This window comes from Lycium barbarum, chromosome 5 (assembly GCF_019175385.1).
Source record: "Lycium barbarum isolate Lr01 chromosome 5, ASM1917538v2, whole genome shotgun sequence".
In the NCBI taxonomy this organism is placed as follows: Eukaryota; Viridiplantae; Streptophyta; class Magnoliopsida; order Solanales; family Solanaceae; genus Lycium; species Lycium barbarum.
In genome coordinates, this window is record NC_083341.1 from 50,841,590 (window position 1) to 50,867,867 (window position 26,278).

The 26,278-nt window shown below is 42.7% G+C and overlaps 1 long non-coding RNA gene across 1 annotated transcript; it reads right to left on the reverse strand.

Annotated features, from left to right (window-relative positions):
- Nucleotides 1-235: 235 nt before the first annotated feature.
- LOC132642468 (uncharacterized) lies at nt 236-1,642 on the reverse strand. Its single transcript, XR_009583181.1, has 3 exons — nt 1,464-1,642; nt 601-826; nt 236-438 (listed from the first exon to the last, which is right to left on the reverse strand). It is a non-coding gene; the product is annotated as an uncharacterized LOC132642468 (long non-coding RNA).
- Between the last annotated feature and the right edge of the window lie 24,636 nt (nt 1,643-26,278).

Consider the following 26,278-nt stretch of genomic DNA (forward strand, 5'->3'; position numbering starts at 1 on the left):
ATCCAAACTTATTTCAGAATTTCATAAAAGTCATATCAAACATAGGTTGTATCAAAATATGTCTTAAGCGGTCGCCAAATCAAAATGTTATATCGGATCCAAACTGAGCGGCGGAATAGACATCGCCGGCCAAAAGTGCAAACATAAGCATAAGGGCCATTTAGGGCCACCATAACAAACGGACCGCTTTAAGACCAAAAAAATAAAATCGAACAAACATACATAGGACCCTCGCCCCACATATATGACTACAGGCCTCTACGAACTCAAAACAAAGACATATGGCGAGACAGGGCCCCGCCGTACCCAAATAGTCAAATGTACAAAGACATATCCATAGCAGCAGGTATATATACCAAAGGTGGACTCCGGATCAAAGGGAGTGCTCCGAGACAGCAGAAAGTGAAGCCTACAGTGGAGGATCACCAATAACTGTACCTGCGGGCATGAAACGCAGCCCCCGAAGAAAGGGGGTCAGTACGAAATATGTACTGAGTATGTAAAGCACGGAGTACAGAAATATGAGCCAAAACTGAAAGAAAATCAGATACAAAGCAGAGTACAAATCGGTATGTCAAAATCCGTATCAAAATCATATACCTATACATAATGCAGACGAAATCATGCAAACGCTCAAGAACGTGGTCGCCACTCCGACGCTGGCGCCACACACAGCATAACACCAGAAGGTTTCAAATCTCCGTACATCCCCGAACACAAACACAAACATAGGTGAGCGTATCGCATCACCAGCCATATCACAGCATAACTCCAAACGGAACCCGGCCCTATGGCGAAGCCTCGGGAACCGCAACACAGCATACGGCTGAATTATCATAAGGCGCACGAATCATAACCGGCCCGGGAACCGGTGAACGAAGTCATAATAAGGCACGAGCGGAGTCGTGAGCAAACAAATGCAAATCGTATTTCAAAATAGTGTTTCAAAACAAAGTAAACTCATAAATCATATCCTATTACAAAATAGTCGAATACTTAGTCGACATAAGGTTTCATTTTGCAAAACGATTCCAAAATGGTCCATATAGTTCAAAACCTGGATTAGTGCATAGAATAGTCCAAACATACCCCGTGGAAGGATGTTCCAAAGATCAGAAGTGGTACGTTCAACTCTATTCTCAAAGATGGCCCGAAGGGCAAATCGGGCATTTTGGGGTAGCGGACCCACCTCGAGTCGAAGTGAGGTGGCGAACATATTTTTACGAGCAGTAATATGCCAAGGGTCATACATAATCATTTCTAGGTTACCCGACCACATTTCGATAGGTTTCGGACGAATAATGGCATTCTAGCCAAAAGGGAGCCTTTAGGCTTCAATCGAATTGAATGAATAGTAACTTTCCTGTGGATCGGGTTTCGAGGAGCAGAAATGCTCCGGAAGGTCTCATATTCAACTAACACACTAAGATATGCCAAATAAAGAATTGGGAAGCTTTACATACCTTATAGACGTCTTATGCTCTCCTTAAAATCAAATCCCGTTTCGTCCGAAATCTGCAAATGGTCAAAGTTACCAATTTGAGATTCTTAGGCTTAAAAATGCCATTAACTTCATTTTTGTCTACCGAAATTTCGGCAGCACTTCCCCTATAAATCTAACGTCCCCGAGACTTAGCTCGGCTCAAAATACATCAACAACAACAGCCCACACATCATCAAACAACACAAATCATAATCTAATCACTCTAGCTTCAAAGTTCTACCTTACTACACAAGTTGCCAACTCTCATTCAACTTCACAATTCCAAACTTATGCCCACATTATTATATTCATTCACTCATTCAAGATTATTCAATCACCTCCCAATCAAGTTCCAAACCCTATACAAAATTTCCCGAAGTTCACTACTTTCTATATTCTATCAAAAACGTCAAAAGTTACGACGAACATTCTAACATGCATTGTTTCATTCCAAATTCATTAACATCAATCATAAGTCACATTTAAGGCCTTTAGCATCATAGATATACAATGATATACACAATTATACCAAAGGTATATATTTTCCGATAATGCCCCGAAATCATTTTCCAACCCAAACTTATTATTCTCATATTCATCATCCATCAAAATCATTACAACATACGTCGGAAGCATCCATACCATTTTCACACAATATTCATAAGGTATGCAAACATTCAAACTTTCCATTAAGCCACTACTTTTCCAATTTTTCCTAACCTTCAACATACAAGTTCATTATACATTTCCATCTTCCAAATTCATCCACAATAATCATAATTTTCCTCTTGATACTTTCATCTCCATTTTTACATAAACCATAACAAAGTTGTATGTTTTCCTACAACAACTTAATAACCATTAAGTTCCTTCACTCTCCTCACATAATCCATGATTAACACAACCAAAATATTAATTCAAATCAGTCCATCAATTTCAATTAAAACAGCCCCTCACCCATAAATTTCAACAAAACAACAAACGGGTTTATAATGTTGTTTTCTCCGTTCTAATTCGTTAAAACTCTAAATAAAAACTTTAATAACATAAAAGGAATTTTATAAATACCTTATCAGAAGATCCACCACGAAAATTTCATCCCCCAAGACCAATATGTATCTCAAATTGAAGGCAACGCAACGTACAATGTTTTTCTCTTCATGAGCTTCGGGATTCGGAGCTCGGATTTTGATCAAAATGGCTTCCTTAGCCTTGAAGTTTTCTCTCTCTCTCTCTAATGTTCTTGGAAGATATTATCTGAAAATGAACAGCCCTCACATAATTTTTCCTTATATTTATGACGTTAATGGGCCTCATGGGCCGAATGTGAATGTTGGATCGGGTCACCATTTTCTGCCCCGCCAGCCCAACGTGCATCGTCCATATCTGCTTATCCAGATATCTTTTTGACGAGCGGTTTGTTGCATTGGAAACTAGACTCGATGAACTTAATTTTAGGCTTTTGAAACACCTTAAAAATCCTCATATACTAGGAGATATGCCTCCGACAATATGGGCTAAAAATCTGGTCCGAGATTTTTCTGGAGTTGTTCGGATTCATTTCGTTCAGATTCGTTTAACTTCTAATCCTCTTCCGACCCTCGTGTAACCTCTTATACATGCATATGCATAGTAATATACATACATAACAATCCATACACATCTCGAAGGGTCCGGAGAATCACAATAACCTTAAACGTAACTGGAGAACTTATGAAGCTTCGACGAAACTCCAATCGCAAAAATATATTCATTTCTTTTATCCATCTTCTATAACATTACTAATAATCTCAAATACTTTAGGTTACGATGTCACCTCGGGATACTTAAGGCAACCATATATATATAACGATATTCTTACTAACTCGATTAACTTTCCAGGAACTTTCTTAACTCATTTTTTTCTTGTCTTAATTAAAATAGCACAGACTCTTACGGGGTGTAACACTTTGCCCCAGACAGAGGGTTCGTCTACACCGCCACTCGTGGAGGAGATTAGGGCGGCCGCAGCCGCAGATCGGGGGGCGGCTCCACCGCCAGCTCCCTTAGTTCCAGTACCTGAGCCTCCAGCTCCACGGCCAGGCACTGAGGATCAGTCTATGAGGGAGGCAGTCCAGCTGCTGACGAGACTTGTGGCAGGGCAGGTTCAGGGGCATGGACTGGGAGGTGACCGGGCAGTCAGGCGTGATAGTTCGAGAGCCCGTGAGTTTTTGACTTGTAACCCTCCAGAGTTCTTCGGGACAAAGCCCGAGGAGGATCCTGAGGAGTTTATCAGGAAGATGCGACACACTCTAGATTTGATTAATGCTTCCGAGACAGAGTCAGTCGCGTTAGCTTCGTACCGGTTATATGATGTGGCGGCAAACTGGTACGAGTCATGGGGGCTATCCAGGGGGGACGGCGCTCCTCCAGCAGCTTGGGGCGATTTTTCTCAGGCATTTCTTGGACATTTTCTGCCCCCAGAGTTGCGACGAGCCAGATCTGATAGATTCTTATTATTGAGGCAGAAGGGTCGCAGTATCCGGGACTACAGTTTGGAGTTTGATTCCTTGGCCCGATATACACCTACTGTGATGGATACTATGGCGGACCGGATGCACAGATATATTATGGGGCTGGATCGGTATTTTGTTGATAGCTGCTTAGTGTTGGCTGCTCAGCCCGGTATGGACATTGCCCGTATCCAGGCCCATGCCCAGGGTATGGAGGATTGGGGCAGAGGAGGACACTAGCCTGACAGGGGCCAGGTTCGGAGACAGCCCAAGAGGGTCAGGTCATCTGGAGATTTTCGGGGCAGACAGCCCCAACAGCCGCAGCAGCCTAGCAGATTTTCATCTCAGCCAGCGCAGAGCGCGCCTCCCCAGCCTACAGGTCGCAGGTTCGATAGCCCAGGGTATTCAGGAGCAGGCCAGAGCTCCAGGGCTTCAGGTTCGCGGACAGATAGGGGTTCTGGTCAGATGAGGCCACCCAGGGTTCAGTGTTCTTTTTGCGGCAGATACCATACGGGAGAGTGCTACAGAGCCACCGGTGCATGCTTTTCTTATGGCCGTCAGGGCCATTCTGTGAGAGATTGCCCATATAAGGGTAGTTCGGGTGGTGCAGCGCAGCCTACCGGATCAGCCGCTGGGTCTTCATCGTCGTCAGTGGCTATGCGCCCTACGGGGCAGGGTTTTCCAGCACCAGCAGGTCGCGGCAGAGGCCGTGGTGGAGCTTCTGGAATTAGCGGTCCTTCGAACCGCATTTATGCTTTGGCCAGCCGCCAGGATCAGGAGGCATCTCCTAATGTCGTTACAGGTACTTTATTGGTCTTCTCTCGGTCTGTGTATGCATTAATTGATCCAGGTTCGACTTTATCATATATTTCACCCCTTGTTGCCGGTAAAATTGGTATTATGTCTGAACCTATAGAGCCATTTGAGGTAGCCACGCCGATAGGGGATTTTGTTGTAGCGAAACAGGTTTATAAAGACTGTTCTGTGATCGTTTGTGACCGTGACACTAAGGCAGATCTGGTAGAGTTAGATATGACTGAATTTGATGTTATTATGGGTATGGATTGGCTAGCTTCCTGTTACGCTAATGTTGACTGCCAGAATAAGGTAGTTCGCTTCCAGTTTCCCGGGGAGCTAGTTATAAATTGGGCTGGTAATACAGCATCGCCGAAAGGTAAGTTTATTTCATACCTTAAGGCAAAGAAAATGATCAGAAAGGGTTATATCTATCATCTGGTTCGGGTGCAAGACTTGGACGCCGAGACGCCGACACTTCAGTCAGTCCCCGTGATTAATGAGTTTCCAGATATTTTTCCCGACGAGCTTCCAGGTCTTCCTCCAGAGCAGGAGATAGACTTCTCTATTGACTTACTCCCAGACACTCAGCCTATCTCTATTCCTCCGTATAGAATGGCGCCTGCAGAGTTAAAGGAGTTGAAGGAGCAGCTGAAAGATTTGTTGGACAAGGGCTTCATCAGACCCAGTACTTCGCCTTGGGGAGCCCCGGTATTATTTGTGCGTAAGAAAGACGGGTCGCTGCGTATGTGTATTGATTATCGGCAGCTGAATAAGGTAACTATAAAGAATAAATACCCCCTCCCCAGGATTGATGATTTGTTTGATCAGCTGCAGGGCGCTAAGTGTTTTTCGAAGGTAGATCTTCGATCCGGTTACCACCAGGTGCGAGTACGAGAGGCCGATATCCCTAAGACAGCTTTCCGGACCCGATATGGGCATTATGAGTTTAGGGTTATGTCTTTTGGGCTTACTAATGCCCCCGCAGTATTCATGGATTTAATGAACCGGGTATTCAGGCCATTCTTGGATATGTTCGTGATTGTATTCATTGATGATATCCTGGTTTATTCTTGGTCGGAGGTAGAGCACGCAGATCACCTGAGATCGGTATTAGGGGTACTCCGGCATCAGAAGTTATATGCGAAATTTTCTAAGTGTGAGTTCTGGCTGTCTTCAGTGGCTTTCTTGGGGCATGTTATTGCAGCTGATGGTGTCCGGGTGGACACACAGAAGATTGAGGCCGTGAAGAATTGGCCCAGACCTACGACGCCCACAGAGGTACGCAGTTTTCTGGGGTTAGCAGGTTATTACAGGAGGTTTGTGGAGAAGTTTGCTTTGATTTCAGCGCCTTTGACAAGGCTGACTCAGAAGGGAGCTAAGTTCCAGTGGTCTGACGCTTGTGAACGGAGCTTCCAGTTGCTGAAGGAGAAGCTGACTACAGCCCCAGTTCTGACTCTTCCAGAGGGACCGGACGGGTATGTTATTTATTGTGACGCTTCTGGTATGGGGTTAGGCTGTGTATTGATGCAGCACGGCAGAGTTACAGCGTATGCTTCCCGGCAGCTCAAAAAGCATGAGAAGAATTATCCTACCCACGATCTGGAGCTCGCAGCGGTGATTCATGCTCTGAAGATATGGAGACACTATTTATATGTCGTTCATGTGGATATCTATACTTAGAAGAGAAAGAAGAGCAAAACAAGAGCAAAAAAAGAAGACCATTTCGGGTTTGAGGTGCAAAAATTCACCACCAAAAATCTTGTTCCTAAAATTTTTCTTTTGTGGTTTTCCTACTAAGTTAAGGTTCCTTTGTAACTTGGTATAGTTGGATTGGAGTGGGGAGCATTAGAATCACCAAAGTCATCACATCTCCTAGTGAAGAAGACTTGAAGAAAAGGTAAGAATTTCTACCTTTTTATTGTGTTATGAAGTTTTGATTGTGTTGTAGTATATAGAAATGTGTTGATTGTATGGAAAAATGGAAGTTTGCAAAGTGGGTGTGTGTTGTAGGTGTGTAGCCGTGGGTATGCACAATAGTATATCCACAATGTGTTGAATTTATGTTATATTCTTGTTGTGATTGTGATGAAATGCATATGGGAATTGAAAGTTGGATGAATTTAGTTGATATTGGAAAAAATAGGCATATGGCCGTAGGGTGTATATGGTTTGGGATAGAAAGGAATTGAGTTGTTTAGTGTGTTAAAGTGTTGTTGTGATGTTTGTAATGTAAATGAAGTTAGAATGATATAAGTTTGTATTGAATTGGAATGTAGAAACTTATGTCGTTTTAGTATGATTTTCCGACATTAAGGAAATGAAGTTGTTTGGTTGCTAATAGTGATGATCATTGATGAATTTGGAAGTTGGAAACTTGTTATGAAGTTGTATGCCAAAGATTTGATGTTTTGCATAAGTTATGACTTTGGTGGAAAGTTGTATATTATGTATATCGAGTGTATATCTTGAGGAAAACGATATGAAATGTTTCTAGAACTATATGGTGATGATCATGATTGTTGTTGAATGTGAAATTATTGATCTTAGTTGAAAGTTGGGTTGAATTGAAGATTATGTCAACTTGTGAGAAAAATGACTAGTTGAAGGATATTTATGTTTTTAATGTTCATTGTTGATATTGATGTTGTCGTTTGGGTTGTTGTTGATGATTTCTAGCCGAGTTGAATTCTCGGGGTGCTATATGTATAGGGGAAGTGCTGCCGAAATTTCGGTAGCCAAATATGCATTAAGTTGAAACTTTGGTATTCATAGCTTACAATTGGTAAACTTGACCAATTGCAGTTTTTCGACGAAACGGGAAGTGAGTTTGGAAAGGCTTAAGGAGCGTGAAAGGTATGTAAAGCAAACCCAATTCTTCCCTTGGCATGCCCTTAGTGTATTAAGGTCGGATCCGGGCCTCGAAGGACCTCTTGGCCCTCGGAATCCGCAAGACAAAATTTCAGTTTTTCCTTCAGTAGAATTGAACCATTTTGATACGCTTTTTCTGAAATTATGCAATTGTGCTCTAAGTTACTCAGAAAGTCATAGGATGTCTGTATAACCTTCGTAGATGATATTATATGTTTAGAGGGCACAATTTGAGCCCGCCACCTTATTTGTTCTGAGGCGGGCCCACTATTTACGTTTTTGCCCCTAATGTGTTAAAGCTTCGTTTTTAAGCGATTTTTGAAAGAAATGTTTTAATTACCCTACTAATCGCTTAACGAATATTATTTTAAATATTCTGTTAAATATTATAAATTATTTTGACACTCGGAATGACTTCGGGAAAGTTATACTTCTGTAATTTATTATGATATCCGAAATACATTTGTTATGATTCCGTCCGACCCCATTGGATTTGTTTGCCTTTGATACGCTTCATCGAGTCTTTGAAAACATTTATTATATTTTTAAATTGCATTAGTCTCTCACTACTCCATTCGTGGATGTCCCAATGTTTCCCACACTGAGCCCGGGCCAGGATATGTTGTCAAGCGTAATTCTCTGCATTGTTCGCCGCATCCCGATGTGAGGGGGCAGGTATACGCGTACATGGGTCTGTGGAGTATGATGTGCCATGTCCGCCTATTCTGTTCTGATCTGTTATGGCCATTTTGATATGACATTATATGATACGGGGCCACGCCCCTTTTTCTGATTCCTCTGTATAGTGGCACCAGCGTCGGGAGGGTGGCCACATTCTGTCTGCCGAGTCTCGTGGCAGGGACCGGATATGATATGATATGACATATGTTTCTGTACGCATTCTGTCTGTTTTGGAAATATGCATTTGACACTCTGGATTCTGTACTCATTTTCTGTAACCATTATGATTTGACTTCTGTGATTCCGCTTTACATATTCAGTACATATTTCGTACTGACCCCCTTTCTTCGGGGGCTGCGTTTTCATGCCGCGCAGGTACAGACGACAGGTTTGCCGATCCACACGTTTAGGATCCCGTTTCTGCTATTTTGGGGCGCTCTCTTCTTCAGAGCCCATCTTTTGGTACAGTCTGTCACTGTTATCTGGATATGTATATTGTTCTGGGTATGACGGGGCCCTGTCCCGTCTTATGATTATGATATGTTCTGTAGAGGTCTGTGGATACATTTGTGTGGGTTCTGTACATATGTTTGGGATGTTTTGGTTTTATGACAGCCTTATCGGCTTCTGTGTGCCAAGTCTGCTTTTCTGCTAAATTCTGTAGCATCCACTAATGTTGCTATTATATTACATTATTTTGATAATATGCTAAATTGGGTATCGGGTACGTATAGGTGCCCAGCTAGGGCACTGGTCGCGGCCCACGGAGTTGGGTTGTGACAGGAAGTACTCAAGGCCCTCTTCAACGGGGTATAATTAGTTTGGCGCAAGAACGACGTTTGCGACAAGTCGGGGTTTCAAGGAAAGGTAAGAATTTTGCCCCTTTTATGTTATAGAATTGATGTGAATATGTTAAGGATTGGAAATAGATGGAGATCCCGTAATTTTGATGTAAATAGAAAGTCGTGGGGGTGTGTGTATAGTGTGTATTGGCCGTGAGCCATAGAGAGGAAAATTGATGTGAATTGATCTTGGTTAAGTTGGTATAATGTGTTGTTGTGACCCTTATGTCGTAAATGATTAATTGATGAAAGAAATTGGCGTTGAAAAATGATTTTTGATATTATCGGAAAGCGTATACCTTCGGTATCATTATGTATATCATTGTATATTTAAGGTGCTAGAGACTTTAGATACGAATCTATAATGATGTTAATGAATTCGGAATGAAATGACGTGAGTTAGAATGTTCGTCGTGAATTTTTGATGTTTTGAAGGATTATGGAAAATAATGGATTTTGGTGCAATTTCGTGTATGGCTTGGATTGTAGTTAGGATGTGATTGTATAAGTTTGAATGTGGAAATGAATACAATTATGTAGATGTAGAATTGGAGTTTTGAAAGTTTGAATGAAAGTTGCCAACTTAGATAACAAAGTAGAACTTTGAAGCTAGGATGGTTTGATTGTTGTTTGTGTTGTTTGTTGACGTGTGGGCTGTTGTGGTTGATGTATTTTGAGCCGAGCTAAGCCTCGGGGATGTTAGATTTATAGGGGAAATGCTGCCGAAATTTCGATAGGCAAAATTGGAGTTAAAGGCATTTTTAAGCCTAAGAATCTCAATTGGTAACTTTGACCATTTGCAGATTTTTGACGAAACGGGACTGGACTTTTGGAAGAGCATACGAAGTCTGTGAGGTATGTAAAGCGTCCCACTCCTTCATTTGGCATATCCTAGTATGTTAGCCGAATATGAGACCTTCCGGAGCATTTTTGCTCCTCGAAACCCGATCCACAGAAAAGTTACTATTCATTCAATCCGATTGAAGCCTAAGGGCTCTATTTTGGCTAGAATGCCACCACTCGTGCGAAACCTATCGAAATGTGGTCGGGTAACCTAGAAACGACCATGTATGACCTTTGGCATATAAATGTTCGTAAAGATAAGTTCGCCACCTCACTTTGACCCGAGGTGGGCCCGCTACCCTAAAACGCCCTATTTGCCTTATTGGGCTATCTTTGTGAATAAAGTTGGATACGGTACTTTCGATTGTGAAACTCCCTCCTATGAGATGTATTTTGAATATTATGATACGCTAAGTTACGTTTTGAGCTATACGTACTATTTGGAAATGAAACTTATATCGGCTAAGTATCCGACTATTTTGCATTATGATATGACTTATGGGTTTACTTCGTTTTGGAAAACTATTTTGAAGTACGAATTGCATTGGTTTGCTCACGACTCCGCTCGTGCCTTATTATGACTTCGTTCACCGGTTCCCGGGCCGGTTTTGATTCGTACGCCTTATGACAATTCGGTCGTATGCTGTGTTACGGTTCCCGAGGCCTCGCCATAGGGCCGGGTTCCGTTTGGAGTTATGCTGTGATATGGCTCGTGATGCGATACGCTCACCGATGATTATGTTTGTGTTCGGGGATGTACGGAGATTTGAAACCTTCTGGTGTTATGCTGTGTGTGGCGCCAGCGTCGGAGTGGCGACAACGTTCCTAAGCGTTTGCATGATTTCAATTGCATTATGTATACGTATATGATTTCGATACAGATTTTGTCATACCTATTTGTACTCCACTTCGACATTTGATTTTCTTTCGGTTTTGATCCATATTTCTGTACTCCGTGCTTTACATACTCAGTACATATTTCGTGCTGACCCCCTCTCTTCGGGGGCTGCGTTTTATGCCCGCAGGTGCAGATATCGGTGATCCTCCGCAGTAGGCTTCACTTCTTGCTATTCCGGAGTACTCCTATTTGATCCGGAGTCCACTTTTGGTACAGACTCCTTTTGCTTTGTATATATTTGGTATGTTTGACTATTTGGGTACGGCGGGGCCCTGTCTCGCCATATGTTTCTGTTTCGAACTCGTAGAGGCCTGTAGTCATATATGTGGGGTGAGGGTCCTGTATATGTTGGTCTGATTTTGCTTTCTGGTCTTAAAGCGGTTCGTTTGTTATGATGGCCCCAAATGGCCCCTATGCTTATATTTGTACTTTTGACCGGCGATGTCTATTCCGCCGCTCAGTTTGTATTTGATATGATATTTTGATTTGACATGACCGCTTGAGACATAATTGATATAAATTATGTTCAGTATGATTTCGAAAAATTATGAAGTAAGTTTGGATTCGAAAATGAATGTTTGATTCGGTCTGGGTACCTAGGTAGGGTGCTAGTCGCGGCCCACGGGGCTGGGTCGTGACAAAAGTGGTATCAGAGCGGTTTGTCCTCGGAATGTCTACAGGCCGTGTCTCGTAGAGTCTTGTTTATCGATGTGTTGTGCACCACATCTATAAACGGGAAGCTACAGGGCATTTAGGATGTTACCTTCTTTGAAATCTTAGATCGTGCGATAGAGCTGTGCCATTAGGATGATTTTGATCTGACTCGCCTTCGTGTTTGCAGTGATGCCTCCGAAGAAGGCAACGGCAGCCCAGAAGGGCAAGGCGAGGATTGGAGAGACTAGCCAGGCACAGCGAGCTACCCGGGCTCATGTTTATGATTTGCCTGAGGATGTGCCTCATTCTGAGGGGTCTGCTACACCCCCACTAGTACAGCCTGGAGCAGGACCTTCAGCAGCTCCAGAGGTCCGTGTACCCGCACCTGAGACTCCAGCTCCTCAGCTAGGGGCGGAGGATAGGACCCTGAGGGAGGCTGTACAGCTGTTGACTACACTGGTAGCAGGATAGGCTCGCAGGCGCGGGCGGAGGGATGATGATGACGATGACAGGCGGGATAGCCTGAGAGTTCGGGAGTTTATGTTATGTGGCCCTCCAGAGTTTTTCGGGTCTAAGCCCGATGAGGACCCCTTGACTTTATTCGGGGGATGCGACGCTCACTGGACCTGGTCAGGGCTTCTGAGACCGAGTCAGTTGAGCTGGCTTCGCACCGGCTTCGAGATGTGGCTACCCACTGGTACGAGACTTGGGAGCTGTCTAGGGGAGAGGGTGCCCCTCCAGCCACTTGGGATCAGTTTGTGACAGTATTCACCCGCCACTTTTTGCCACCAGAGTTACGGCGGGCACGGGCTGATCGATTTTTACGTCTGCAGCAGAGGGGTCGGAGTGTTCGCGAGTATAGTCTTGAGTTTGATTCTCTGGCCCGATATGCACCGGCCGTGGTAGCAGATATGTCCGATCGGATGCACCGATATGTTATGGGATTGGACCGGTATTTGGTAGACAGCTGTATGGCCGTGTCATTGCAGACAGACATGGACATTTCCCGACTTCAGGCCTATGCGATTGGTATGGAGGACCGTCGCAGGTCTGCTCCTGCTGGCAGAGATCGAGATAGGAGGCCGCCCAAGAGGGCTAGGTCCACAGGGTATTCTGTAGATTCTCGAGGCGGACAGCCTCAGCAGCAGCAGTCTGATAGATATCTTCCTCCCTCCGGCCGGAGTACTCAGTCAGGCAGCCGGAGATTCGATAGTACCGGACCGTCTGGGGCCGGTCAGAGCTCCAGAGTGGCAGGTTCACAGGTACCCAGGGGTCCCAGCCAGGCCAGACCACCCAGACCCCGTTGTCCTCATTGCGGGAAGTCTCATCCCGGGGAGTGTTACCGAGCGACTGGAGCTTGCTTTTCGTGTGGTGGTCAGGGCCACTTTATGAGAGATTGTCCTTTGGCTAGCGGTTCTGGTAGTGCTGCTCAGCAGACAGGGTCAGCCGCCGGTTCTTCTTCTGCTCCATCAGTTACACGCCCTGGAGGGCGAGGTATTTCAGCACCGGCAGGACGCGGTCGAGGCCGCGGTGGCGCTTCATGTTCTAGCGGTCCCTCGAACCGCATATATGCTTTGGCCAGCCGCCAGGATCAGGAGGCTTCGCCAAATGTCGTCACAGGTACATTGCTGGTTTTCTCCAGATCTGTATATGCATTGATTGACCCTGGCTCTACTTTATCATATATTTCCCCGTTTGTTGCTAGTAAGATTGGGATAGTGTCTGAGCCTATAGAACCATTTCAGGTAGCTACGCCAGTTGGGGATTTTATTGTAGCGAGACAGATCTATAGGGATTGTTCTGTGACCATTTATGATCGTAGCACTAAGGCTGATTTGATAGAGTTAGACATGCTTGAGTTTGACGTCATTATGGGCATGGACTGGTTGTCTTCCTGTTATGCTAATGTCGACTGCCAGAAAAAGGTAGTCCGTTTTCAGTTTCCAGGAGAACCAGTCATAGAGTGGTTCGGATCTACAGCATCGCCGAGGGGTAAGTTTATTTCATACCTCAAGGCTAAGAAGATGATCCAAAAGGGGTATATCTATCATTTGGTTCGTGTGCACGATACTGTCGCGGAGGTAACTACCCTTCAGTCTGTTCCGGTTGTCAGTGAGTTTCCAGATGTATTTCCTGACGAGCTTCCTGGCCTTCCGCCTGAGCGGGAGATTGATTTCACTATCGAGTTGATGCCGGATACGCAACCTATATCTATTCCGCCGTACAGGATGGCACCAGCTAAGCTGAAGGAGTTGAAGGAGCAGCTGAAAGATTTGCTGGATAAGGGCTTTATTAGACCCAGCACATCACCCTGGGGAGCGCCGGTATTGTTTGTCAGAAAGAAAGATGGGTCATTGCGGATGTGTATCGACTACCGGCAGCTTAATAAGGTGACTATAAAGAATAAATATCCCCTCCCTCGGATTGATGATTTGTTTGATCAGCTGCAGGGTGCTAGACACTTTTCAAAGATAGATCTGCGTTCTGGTTATCATCAGGTGCGAGTACGGGAGTCAGATATCCCAAAGACTGCTTTCAGGACCCGGTACGGGCATTATGAGTTCAGAGTTATGTCTTTCGGGCTGACTAATGCTCCAGCAGTATTTATGGATCTGATGAACCGGGTATTTCGGCCTTTTCTGGATATGTTTGTTATTGTGTTTATTGATGATATCTTGATTTACTCGCGATCAGCCGAGGAGCATTCAGATTATTTGAGGACGGTACTTGGCATTCTCCGTCAGCAGAAGTTATATGCTAAATTCTCTAAATGCGAGTTCTGGTTGACTTCTGTGGCATTCTTGGGCCATATTGTCGGCGCAGATGGTATTCGGGTCGACACGCAGAAGATTGAGGCTGTGCAGAATTGGCCCAGGCCTACTACACCGACAGAGGTGCGCAGTTTTCTTGGATTGGCTGGGTATTACCGCTGGTTCGTGGAGGATTTCTCTTCTATTTCAGCACCACTGACGAGGCTTACCCAGAAAGCAGCAAAATTCCAGTGGTCGGATGCCTGCGAGCGCGGCTTTCAGATGCTGAAGGAGAGATTGATTACAGCACCAGTTCTGGCTCTTCCAGAGGGATCTGACGGGTATGTTGTCTATTGTGACGCCTCTGGTATTGGGATAGGATGTGTATTGATGCAGCACGGTCGAGTTATAGCCTATGCTTCCCGGCAGCTCAGACCGCACGAGAAGAACTATCCCACTCATGATCTTGAGTTGGCCGCGGTGATTCATGCTTTGAAGATTTGGCGGCATTATTTATATGGGGTCCATGTGGATATCTATACGGACCATAAGAGTCTCCAGTATATTCTTAGGCAGAAGGAACTAAATTTGCGGCAGCGGAGATGGCTCGAGCTACTAAAGGACTACGACGTTGATATTCTGTACCATCCGAGGAAAGCCAATGTGGTAGCTGACGCGCTTAGCCGCAAGTCCGTGGGCAGTGTGGCTGATGTTCCATCTGATAAGAGGGATTTGGTTCGCGATATTCATCAGCTGGCCAGCCTCGGAGTTCGTTTGGTGGATTCTGGAGATTCTGGGATTTCTGTTCGTCCAGTTGCTGAGTCATCTATTATTCAGGAGGTAAAGCAGCGCCAGTTTGAGGATCCTCTTTTGATTCAGTACAGAGATGTGGCCCTTAATAAATCAAAGACTCAGTTTGAGATCTCGCCTGACGGAGTATTATTATATGACGGCAGATTCTGTGTACCGGACGTTGCGGGCTTACGGCGGCAGATTATGGGCGAGGCCCATAATGCACAGTATTCTGTTCATCTGGTTCCACTAAAATGTATCGGGACCTCAGGTGTTTGTATTGGTGGGACGGCATGAAGAAAGATATTGCTGAGTTTGTTAGTCAGTGCCCGAACTGCCAGCAAGTTAAGATCGAGCATCAGAAGCCCGGTGGATTATTACAGGAGATGGAAATTCCAGCCTGGAAATGGGAGATGATTAATATGGATTTCGTTGTTGGGTTACCGCGCACTCCACGCAGGTACGACTCTATTTGGGTTATTGTGGACAGGCTGACGAAATCAACCCATTTCCTTCCGATCCGGACTACATATTCGGCTGAGGACTATGCCAGATTATATATCAGAGAGATAGTCAGACTTCACGGAGTCCCTGTATCTATTATTACTGACCGAGGTGCCCAGTTTACAGCTAATTTCTGGAGGTCATTTCAGGAGGGATTAGGGACTCAGGTGAGCCTCAGTACAGCTTTTCATCCTCAGACCGACGGGCAGGCCGAGCGCACTATTCAGACGCTCGAGGATATGTTGCGAGCCTGCGTTATTGATTTCAGGGGCAGCTGGGATGATCATTTGCCTCTTATAGAGTTTGCCTATAATAACAGTTATCATTCCAGCATTCAGATGGCTCCATATGAGGCCCTTTATGGCAGGAGATGCAGGTCTCCTATTGGCTGGTTTGACGTGGGCGAGACTAAGTTGATTGGGCCAGATGTGATCCAGGAGGCTGTAGATAAGGTGAAGCTTATTCGGGAGCGACTGTTAGCTGCTTAGAGTCGACAGAAAGCGTATGCTGATAGACGACGTCGACCGTTAGAGTTCCAGATTGGTGACTGGGTATTCCTGAAGGTGTCGCCCATGAAGGGCGTTATGAGATTTTGCAGGAAGGGTAAGTTGAGTCCGCGGTACATCGGGCCATACCAGATTGTTCGGAGGATAGGCGCAGTCGCCTACGAGCTAGACTTGCCATCCGATTTGGAGTCCGTGCACCCGGTGTTTCATGTGTCTATGCTGCGGAAATGTATTGGTGACCCTTCCAGGATGTTCCCAGTAGATGATCTTCAGGTGACGGAGCAGCTGTCGTATGACGAGCAGCCGGTATCTATTCTGGATCGTCAGGTGAGGAGATTGCGCACTAAGGAGGTGCCTTCTGTCAAGGTTCTGTGGCGCAATAACAACCGGGAAGAGATGACTTGGGAGGCGGAGGATGAGATGAAGAAGAGATTCCCCCATTTATTCCCTACGCCTCATGTAATCTAGACTTTTGTATTTGTTGTACCAATGAACGGATGGACCATGTGTGTTATATATAAAATGGTTTTCCCGTTATGCTTGTGAGTCTTCATAAGATTTATTTAACATTCGGGGACGAATGTTCTTAAGGGGGGGAGAATGTTATGTCCCGTGTTTTCGTATAATTGGAAATCGAGAAATAATTACAACTTGTGGGTTAGAAGGACATAATTTAATTTTAGTGGATATGACCATGTTGGTTATGGAATTCTTAATGTCAAGACATCGGGAAAGGCCGAGGGTAGATTTGGAATTTCGGAAATTAGTTTCGGGAATTACAAAACGGGGCATTTTATGAAATGGGCCAAGGAAAGCTGCAACCCAAAGTTGAGGCCCAACCAAGGGAAGTGGCCGGCCATGTACAAGGCCCAAGCCCTTTCCTTAGTGATCATGTGCTATGCACATGGTCATTTAGGTGGATATATATCACTTATACTTAGTAATTTTCAAGATCAAAAATCATTTCAAGAACACCACACAAAATAGGGGTTCGGCCGAGACCAAGAGAAAAGAGAAAGAAAAGAATTCCAAGCTTGTTGTTGATCCAAAAATCATAGTCTCTACATAATTGGGAAGTACTCAAGGCCCTCTTCAACGGGGTATAATTAGTTTGGCGCAAGAACGACGTTTGCGACAAGTCGGGGTTTCAAGGAAAGGTAAGAATTTTGCCCCTTTTACGTTATAGAATTGATGTGAATATGTTAAGGATTGGAAATAGATGGAGATCCCGTAATTTTGATGTAAATAGAAAGTCGTGGGTGTGTGTGTATAGTGTGTATTGGCCGTGAGCCATAGAGAGGAAAATTGATGTGAATTGATCTTGGTTAAGTTGGTATAATGTGTTGTTGTGACCCTTATGTCGTAAATGATTAATTGATGAATGAAATTGGCGTTGAAAAATGATTTTTGATATTATCGGAAAGCGTATACCTTCGGTATCATTATGTATATCATTGTATATTTAAGGCGCTAGAGACTTTAGATACGAATCTATAATGATGTTAATGAATTCGGAATGAAATGACGTGAGTTAGAATGTTCATCGTGAATTTTTGATGTTTTGAAGGATTATGGAAAATAATGGATTTTGGTGCAATTTCGTGTATGGCTTGGATTGTAGTTAGGATGTGATTGTATAAGTTTGAATGTGGAAATGAATACAATTATGTAGATGTAGAATTGGAGTTTTGAAAGTTTGAATGAAAGTTGCCAACTTAGATAACAAAGTAGAACTTTGAAGCTAGGATGGTTTGATTGTTGTTTGTGTTGTTTGTTGACGTGTGGGCTGTTGTGGTTGATGTATTTTGAGCCGAGCTAAGCCTCGGGGATGTTAGATTTATAGGGGAAATGCTGCCGAAATTTCGGTAGGCAAAATTGGAGTTAAAGGCATTTTTAAGCCTAAGAATCTCAATTAGTAACTTTGACCATTTGCAGATTTTTGACGAAACGGGACTGGACTTTTGGAAGAGCATACGACGTCTGTGAGGTATGTAAAGCGTCCCACTCCTTCATTTGGCATATCCTAGTATGTTAGCCGAATATGAGACCTTCCGGAGCATTTTTGCTCCTCGAAACCCGATCCATAGAAAAGTTACTATTCATTCAATCCGATTGAAGCCTAAGGGCTCTATTTTGGCTAGAATGCCACCACTCGTCCGAAACCTATCGAAATGTGGTCGGGTAACCTAGAAACGACCATGTATGACCTTTGGCATATAAATGTTCGTAAAGATAAGTTCGCCACCTCACTTTGACCCGAGGTGGGCCCGCTACCCTGAAACGCCCTATTTGCCTTATTGGGCTATCTTTGTGAATAAAGTTGGATACGGTAATTTCGATTGTGAAACTCCCTCTTATGAGATGTATTTTGAATATTATGATACGCTAAGTTACGTTTTGAGCTATACGTACTATTTGGAAATGAAACTTATATCGGCTAAGTATCCGACTATTTTGCATTATGATATGACTTATGGGTTTACTTCGTTCTGGAAAACTATTTTGAAGTACGAATTGCATTGGTTTGCTCACGACTCCGCTCGTGCCTTATTATGACTTCGTTCACCGGTTCCCGGGCCGGTTTTGATTCGTGCGGCTTATGACAATTCGGCCGTATGCTGTGTTACGGTTCCCGAGGCCTCGCCATAGGGCCGGGTTCCGTTTGGAGTTATGCTGTGATATGGCTCGTGATGCGATACGCTCACCGATGATTATGTTTGTGTTCGGGGATGTACGGAGATTTGAAACCTTCTGGTGTTATGCTGTGTGTGGCGCCAGCGTCGGAGTGGCGACCACGTTCCTAAGCGTTTGCATGATTTCAATTGCATTATGTATACGTATATGATTTCGATACAAATTTTGACATACCTATTTGTACTCCACTTTGACATTTCATTTGCTTTCGGTTTTGATCCATATTTCTGTACTCCGTGCTTTACATACTCAGTACATATTTCGTACTGACCCCCTCTCTTCGGGGGCTGCGTTTTATGCCCGCAGGTGCAGATATCGGTGATCCTCCGCAGTAGGCTTCACTTCTTGCTATTCCGGAGTACTCCTATTTGATCCGGAGTCCACTTTTGGTACAGACTCCTTTTGCTTTGTATATATTTGGTATGTTTGACTATTTGGGTACGGCGGGGCCCTGTCTCGGCATATGTTTCTGTTTCGAACTCGTAGAGGCCTGTAGTCATATATGTGGGTTGAGGGTCCTGTATATGTTGGTCTGATTTTGCTTTCTGGTCTTAAAGCGGTTCATTTGTTATGATGGCCCCAAATGGCCCCTATGCTTATATTTGTACTTTTGACCGGCGATGTCTATTCCGCCGCTCAGTTTGTATTTGATATGATATTTTGATTTGACATGACCGCTTGAGACATAATTGATATAAATTATGTTCAGTATGATTTCGAAAAATTATGAAATAAGTTTGGATTCGAAAATGAATGTTTGATTCGGTCTGGGTACCCAGGTAGGGTGCCAGTCGCGGCCCACGGGGCTGGGTCGTGACAAGTGTAAGTTAAAGGGGTGCCCGGGTGGGCTAGCACCGGGTGCTCGTTGCGGCCCCCTAGTGGGGTCGTGACAGACATTTTGGAAACCATTAATGGATTATTAGGAAAGGATTCATGCCTTTGAATCATGAACTTCTAACTTTTAGAAGTAAGGAGGTTATGAAACATATGTAGGGAATTATAACATAGAAATTTCTAGAAATAGGATCGTCATCATCATAAAATACACTTATCTTTAGCATCATAAAAAAAAAACTCCAAGAATCATGAATCTCTAGCTTTTGAGAATAAGGACATTTTAGATAACATGTATGGATTCACAAAAAAGGAATCATGCCTTTAGAAAGAAAAGGTCTAGCCTTAACATACCTGTTCAACCTCTTATTAGCTACGCTTATCCATCCGAGCTCGTAAATCTATATTCGAGAGGATTCACACTATCGTTAGACTCATTGTCACATATTTGAGCTAAGCCTTAAAATTAAACTATTCTATATCCTACCGAATATCGGGCAGCATCTCCCCTGTTTATATGCCTATCTCGAAACCTCAATTCAAGAACCAACAGTAACAACAACAATACCAACATCAACCATAATATTCTCAATACCAAAATACTCCACAAACATTCCATATAGTGTTTATCCCATATTTGTGTCACGACCCAACCCTGTAGGCCGTGACTAGTGCCCGAATTGGACACTCATGTCACTTGTTAACTATAATCATTTATAAGTAGTATGTCATGAACTTACTTGTATAAAAAGGTATGGTGTTGTTTTAAAGCTGTCAATTTTTTTTTTTGTATGTCGTAGGCACCTGTCTCCTGAGGAGTTACAATTTTTAAACAACAACATATATTTTTCTACGCAAGCCGACAAGGCTGCCACGATATGCAACATACCAAACATACATGTATATGCAAGCCGACAAGGCTGCCATTACGAATGGGTACGCCCCAAACATATGTCATAATCATAAAACGCGTCAACAACCATAAACAGACCCACACAAATGTCCACAGACCTCTAAGAGTAATGACCGTATCATATGGCGGGACAGGGCTCCGCCGTACCCAAATAAACTCATATGAATTCAACATAAGGGAGTTATACCACAAGCTAGGCTCCGGAACAAAGGAGCAGTCAAAATAGCTGAATAAATGTCCTAAGCTGGCGGATCTCCGAAATGAACGTCTGTACCTGCGGGCATGAACGCAGCCCCCCGAAGAAAGGGGGTCAGTACGGAATATGTACTGAGCATGTAAAGCATGAAACATAGTGATAGACTCATACTGAGATAAGATGTATGGGACTCAATGCAACTAACAGAAGTTCATAAAGACTTGCCTTTGAACATATTTCATCTGTATCATTCTCATATCAATGTCCATATAGTGTTTTGTAATCAAAGCTGCATAATCCTTCTATATATAACATATATACATGTCCCGACCCTCTAGTGAGGGGCTCGGTAATTAAAATCATAGTATCATAAACATGCACATAGACGTGTCCCGGCCCTTTCGTAAGGGACTCGGTAATAAGGAATATATATGCCCTCCTGGCCACCATCTCCATATCATCATATCATCACATCATCATATCATCATATATATATAACGTGTCCCGGCCCTCTAGTGAGGGACTCGGTGAATATAGTCATAGCATCATAAACATAAACATATACGTGTCCCGGCCCTTTAATGAGGGACTCGGTAATAATATAGTAGATGTGCGCACGAGAACGTGTCCTGGCCCGGGACTCAGTGAAGGATATAGCGATAAGCACGAGCAGAATAATAAGCAACCACATATATGCAATGCATCTTTTGAGACTCAATAGATAAGCAACTAACCAGCTCTAAAGTATTGGGAAAATAATCATATTCAATTCTTTTCAACTCTCATTATAAGCCATAGCAAGGAACGTTTCAGCTTTCATGTACATGTATCAATTTTCATGATGTAGCTTTTGAAAATCAAGTATACTTCTATTCATGCCATTCTTTTAAGAGTAGGAACTTCTATACATCATTCATTAGTCAATCATGTAGTAGGCTCGTGACAATAGCATTAAGGAAATATAGAATCATAAGTCATGCATGGAACTAGAGAATAGAATTTACCCCAAGGTTCATATCGTTTCAAACTTATGTCTAGGACATGCCAAGAAAAGAAGGAATAAGCTTTACATACCTTTAGCGTTTAGTCGTATAATAACTTGTACTTGCTGCCCAATGGTACTTATCCTATATCAAGATATCACAAGCTATGATTAGTTTACGAGGGAATTCGATACGTATTTTGACACTCACAATCCCTTTCTAACATTTAGACGACGTTTCGTTCGCATTCAAACCAACTAGTGCTACAAGCTAATATTGCTAGTCATTCTTTCATGTATCAATCCAAACTTGTATAAACATGATTTAAGGGACTTTGGACAGTCCATACATCATTCAAAACTGTCCCATACTCACGGCCAAACAGCACACACAACACTACAATTTCTATTTCGCAATTTTCCAACTTCAATTACAACGACAACAACACGTTTACAACATTACTTATGCGATTATCGGAACTGTTTCAGCATCATATTTATTATTATAACAGCCCACAAACCATTTCAATTTCAACTTGAATCATTAAGCTTCACTTTCACTACACGTTCATAGCAACAATCAATATTCAACATTCACTAATTTGCTTCTAACCTTAAAACAGTCCACTGTTTTGGACTGCTTGCGTACTTCAATTTGATTTGTTTCTTTAACACCTAAATTCACATATTCAACATACATACAATATACCACAATGTTCATAACAACAACAATCAAAACTTGGCACAAAACAGTCCATAATTTCCCCTAAAACAGCCCCTTTACACGGCTTCAACACAACTATAACAACTTCATGATTTTCATCCATTCATCCAAACCACAACACATTCAATCCATTTCCAATACATGTACAAGGAGATTAAACTTGATTCCATTAAAGCCTACAACACATGGCTCATTTAAACTTTTTAGAAAACAGTCCATTACCACAACATGTCCAAAACAGTCCAATAACATGTCCAAAACAGTCCCTAAACAATGTTCGGAATTCTTGCAAACATTTACGAACATACTAAGCAAACCACCAATGATTCTTACACATTATTTCATGCCTTCTTTTCATATATTTTCAGTAGGTTATGACCAGCTATCCACACGACAAATACAACATCAATTCGTACACAACTAAACTACATCGTCATTTCTATAATCCTTACAACAACTCACAAACGATTTTAGTTTCAACTCCAACCATTAAACACCTTAATTTCCATCATGAAATTCATGATAATAACAATCAAAATATCAAGTAAAAACAGTTCACTAACTCCCTCACAAAACAGTCCAATACCAACATACAACATCATAAACCAACTTCTACAATGTTTGTTCATTTACATATGTTGACACCCATTCAATTCACCAACAATACATACAAAATGAAACCAACCATGGCTTCCCCAACACTCACGGCTCACTCTCTACTTCAACTACAACAACAATCCAACAACAACCTTCATGAACTATACATTCAAATCATCATGCAACACAAGAACAATAAACATTCTTACCTTACAACTTGTTCTTCACTTTGGCCGAATCTTCAACCCTATTGAGGTGCTACACCCCCTTGTTTCTTTCCAACAACTACTACACGTTCTTGTACACTAGATGAGGAGTTGATTTGAGGAAGAAAACTGATTTTTTTTGGTGGTGGAGGAGCTGCCATAGCCGTGGCTCTCTTTCTCTAGTTGGAGAAGATGAGAGCTTCTCTCTGTTGTTCAATTTGTGGCATTGGGAAAAATGAGTTGTCATGCAACTTTTGGTCAACAAAGTTGGATATTTTTCTGCCCAAGGGGTCTTGCACGTTCCCCCAACTGAGCATGGGCAAAAATCGGATTTTTGCCTTGTGTTTGTGGGGCCCACACGGCCACAATTGAAAAATTGTGAACATTTAAGTCTTAATCCCCGCTCATCCAACTTGCATCGTCCATATCTCATTACCCCGATATCGTTTTGACAAGCGGTTTGTTTCATTGAAAACTAGACTTGAGGAACTTCGTTTTAGGCTTTTGAAACACCTTAAAACTCCTCATATACTAGGAGATATGCCTCCTACAATATAGACTAAAATCGGGTCCGAGATTTTATTGAAGTTGTTCCGATTCATTTCGTTTAACTTCTAATCCTCTTCCAACCTCATGTAACCTCTTATGCATACATATACACACTTGTATACATCAATAAATATACATATACACATCTCGAAAGGTCCAGAGAATCACAATAACCTTAAACATAATTAGAGAACTCACACAGCTTCGACGAAACTCCAATCGCAAAAGTATGTTCATATATTTCGTCCATCTTCTATATCATTACTAATAATCTCAAATACTTTAAAAGGTCACTCGCATTACCTCATATACATACTCATAACGCGATTTCAAATCCTTTAGGTTACCATGTCACCTCGAGATACTTAAGACAACCATATATATAACGATATTCTTACTAACTCGATTAACTTTCCTTGAACCTTCTTAACTCATTCTTTCTTGTTTTAACGCAGTAGCACGGATTATTATGGAGTGTAACAATTTGCACCAACAAAAATCATTTTATAACTATTTAACAACCCTATCTCCGTAAATAAACAAAGATTAACATTAATAATAAGAGATTCATACCTTTCTCCTGATAATATTGCTATTTCTTCAGTCCTCCACCTTGAACTTAAGCCAAAATGCGTCGCTATATAATTTTATAATCGCAACTATACGCTATCTGGACCACAATTCGGGAATTATACCTGGTTTAGGCTTAAAATTTGGTGTTGGAAATTTGGGGGAAATTTCCAGAATATTAGAGAGAGTTTGGGGTGTTTGGGCTGAAGAAATAAGGGGGTAACCCCTTTATATAACGGTCCAAGTTCTGCTTGGACAGATTTAAAATTTCTCAGCTCAATCATGCTGCCACATGGCGTTTTCGCTCTGAGTTGTAAGGTCTTGCCCTGCGCGTTCACGCGATCTCCTTGCGCGTTCGCGCAGGGTAAATTTCCTGCCCTGATAGCCTGTCTTAAAATGTGCATAACGTTTGATTCTGATGTCCGATTGACGCTCGATTTATTGCGATAGAAACTAGACTTCCCAAACTTCACTTTAGGATTTTGTTTCACTTCAAAACTCATAATATACTAAAAGATATCCTTTCTCCAAGTCAGACCAAAGTTACCATACCGAGTCTCATCTAACTTTCCTCCAGGGTTCCGGAAACTTAATATCCCTGATTTCCTTGTCCTCCAACCCTTCCATGACCTACTATATGAACTTAACCCTGATAATCATAAAATGAACATATCTATAGCCTCGTATATCCTCAACTATAAACCCACGCCTGCAATAGTACAACTACCACCAACGTACCGAAACTGCGGGGTGTAACAAAAGTCAACATTCATACTAACTTTCCAAAATAACCATTGAAATCCATCAAAAATATTCTCCATGTATTTACTTCACATTTCCACCAATTCGAATTATTACGAGTCAGATCTAGCGTGATTTACCACAGATCTTTCTAAATTATGAGTAGATAGGAAGGATTTTACCTTGGTTCAGCCTTGCATGCGTGATATGGCACTCGGGTTGGTGTCTCGGCCCATCTCTATGATGATATCACCACGTAAATTGAGAATTACAAGGTCATCCGTCCTTTCCTGAGCCAAATTTGGTGTCGAAACTACTAAATTATCCTAAGGTTGGTATAAGGACTTAGATGTTTTTAAGGGTTCTAAAGAGTTGTGGAGATGAGAAATGGGTGAAAATGGTGAGTTTGGGGCTTACATATAGGTGTTGGGTTGGGTCACTTAATGGGCATTTAAGTGGGCCTCTCTTTTTTCAGATTTTCGCGCAGGTTCGCGGACTTCTCGCAGTCCGTTTTAAAATGCCCATAACTCCCTACTCTGATGTTGTATCAACGAACGGTTTGTTGCGTTGGTAACTATACTCGATGAACATCAATTTGGATACTTTACTCACTCTATAACTCCTCATATGATAGATGATATACCTCGCTCAAGTTGGACCAGAATTCTCATCCGACATTCTACCAAGTTCTTCCCAAAGTTTCGACAACTTACTTCCTTCAACCCGCTTGACCTCATAACCTCTAGATTCTATCTTAGTACTTACTTAAAGTCTTTCTTAAACTTATAAGTGTTCCATGGCACCTTTTAGCTCACATTAGTTTAGTAACGGTACTAACGATACGAAATCCTTCCAAGGCGAAACACCTGTTTGTCATGACTTATATCCCGCATATGCTCACGACGTTAAACTTTCATAAGCTTCTTCTAGAAAAATACGCCATAAGTACAGAACGTCCTTAGCTCCTGGAAGGGTGAGGTGTAACACAGCCTGCCCTGAAGAATAATGATTAGGCCTTGAAGGCCCTTCAACAGATGTCGATATAGCCAACTGAATCAGGTGACTTAAATAGATCTGGGAACTCAGCCCATACTGGCTCTGCCCTCGGGAGAATGAACCACGGAAGCTGCCCCCTTGCGAGCCCTCTTATCATTACCCTTG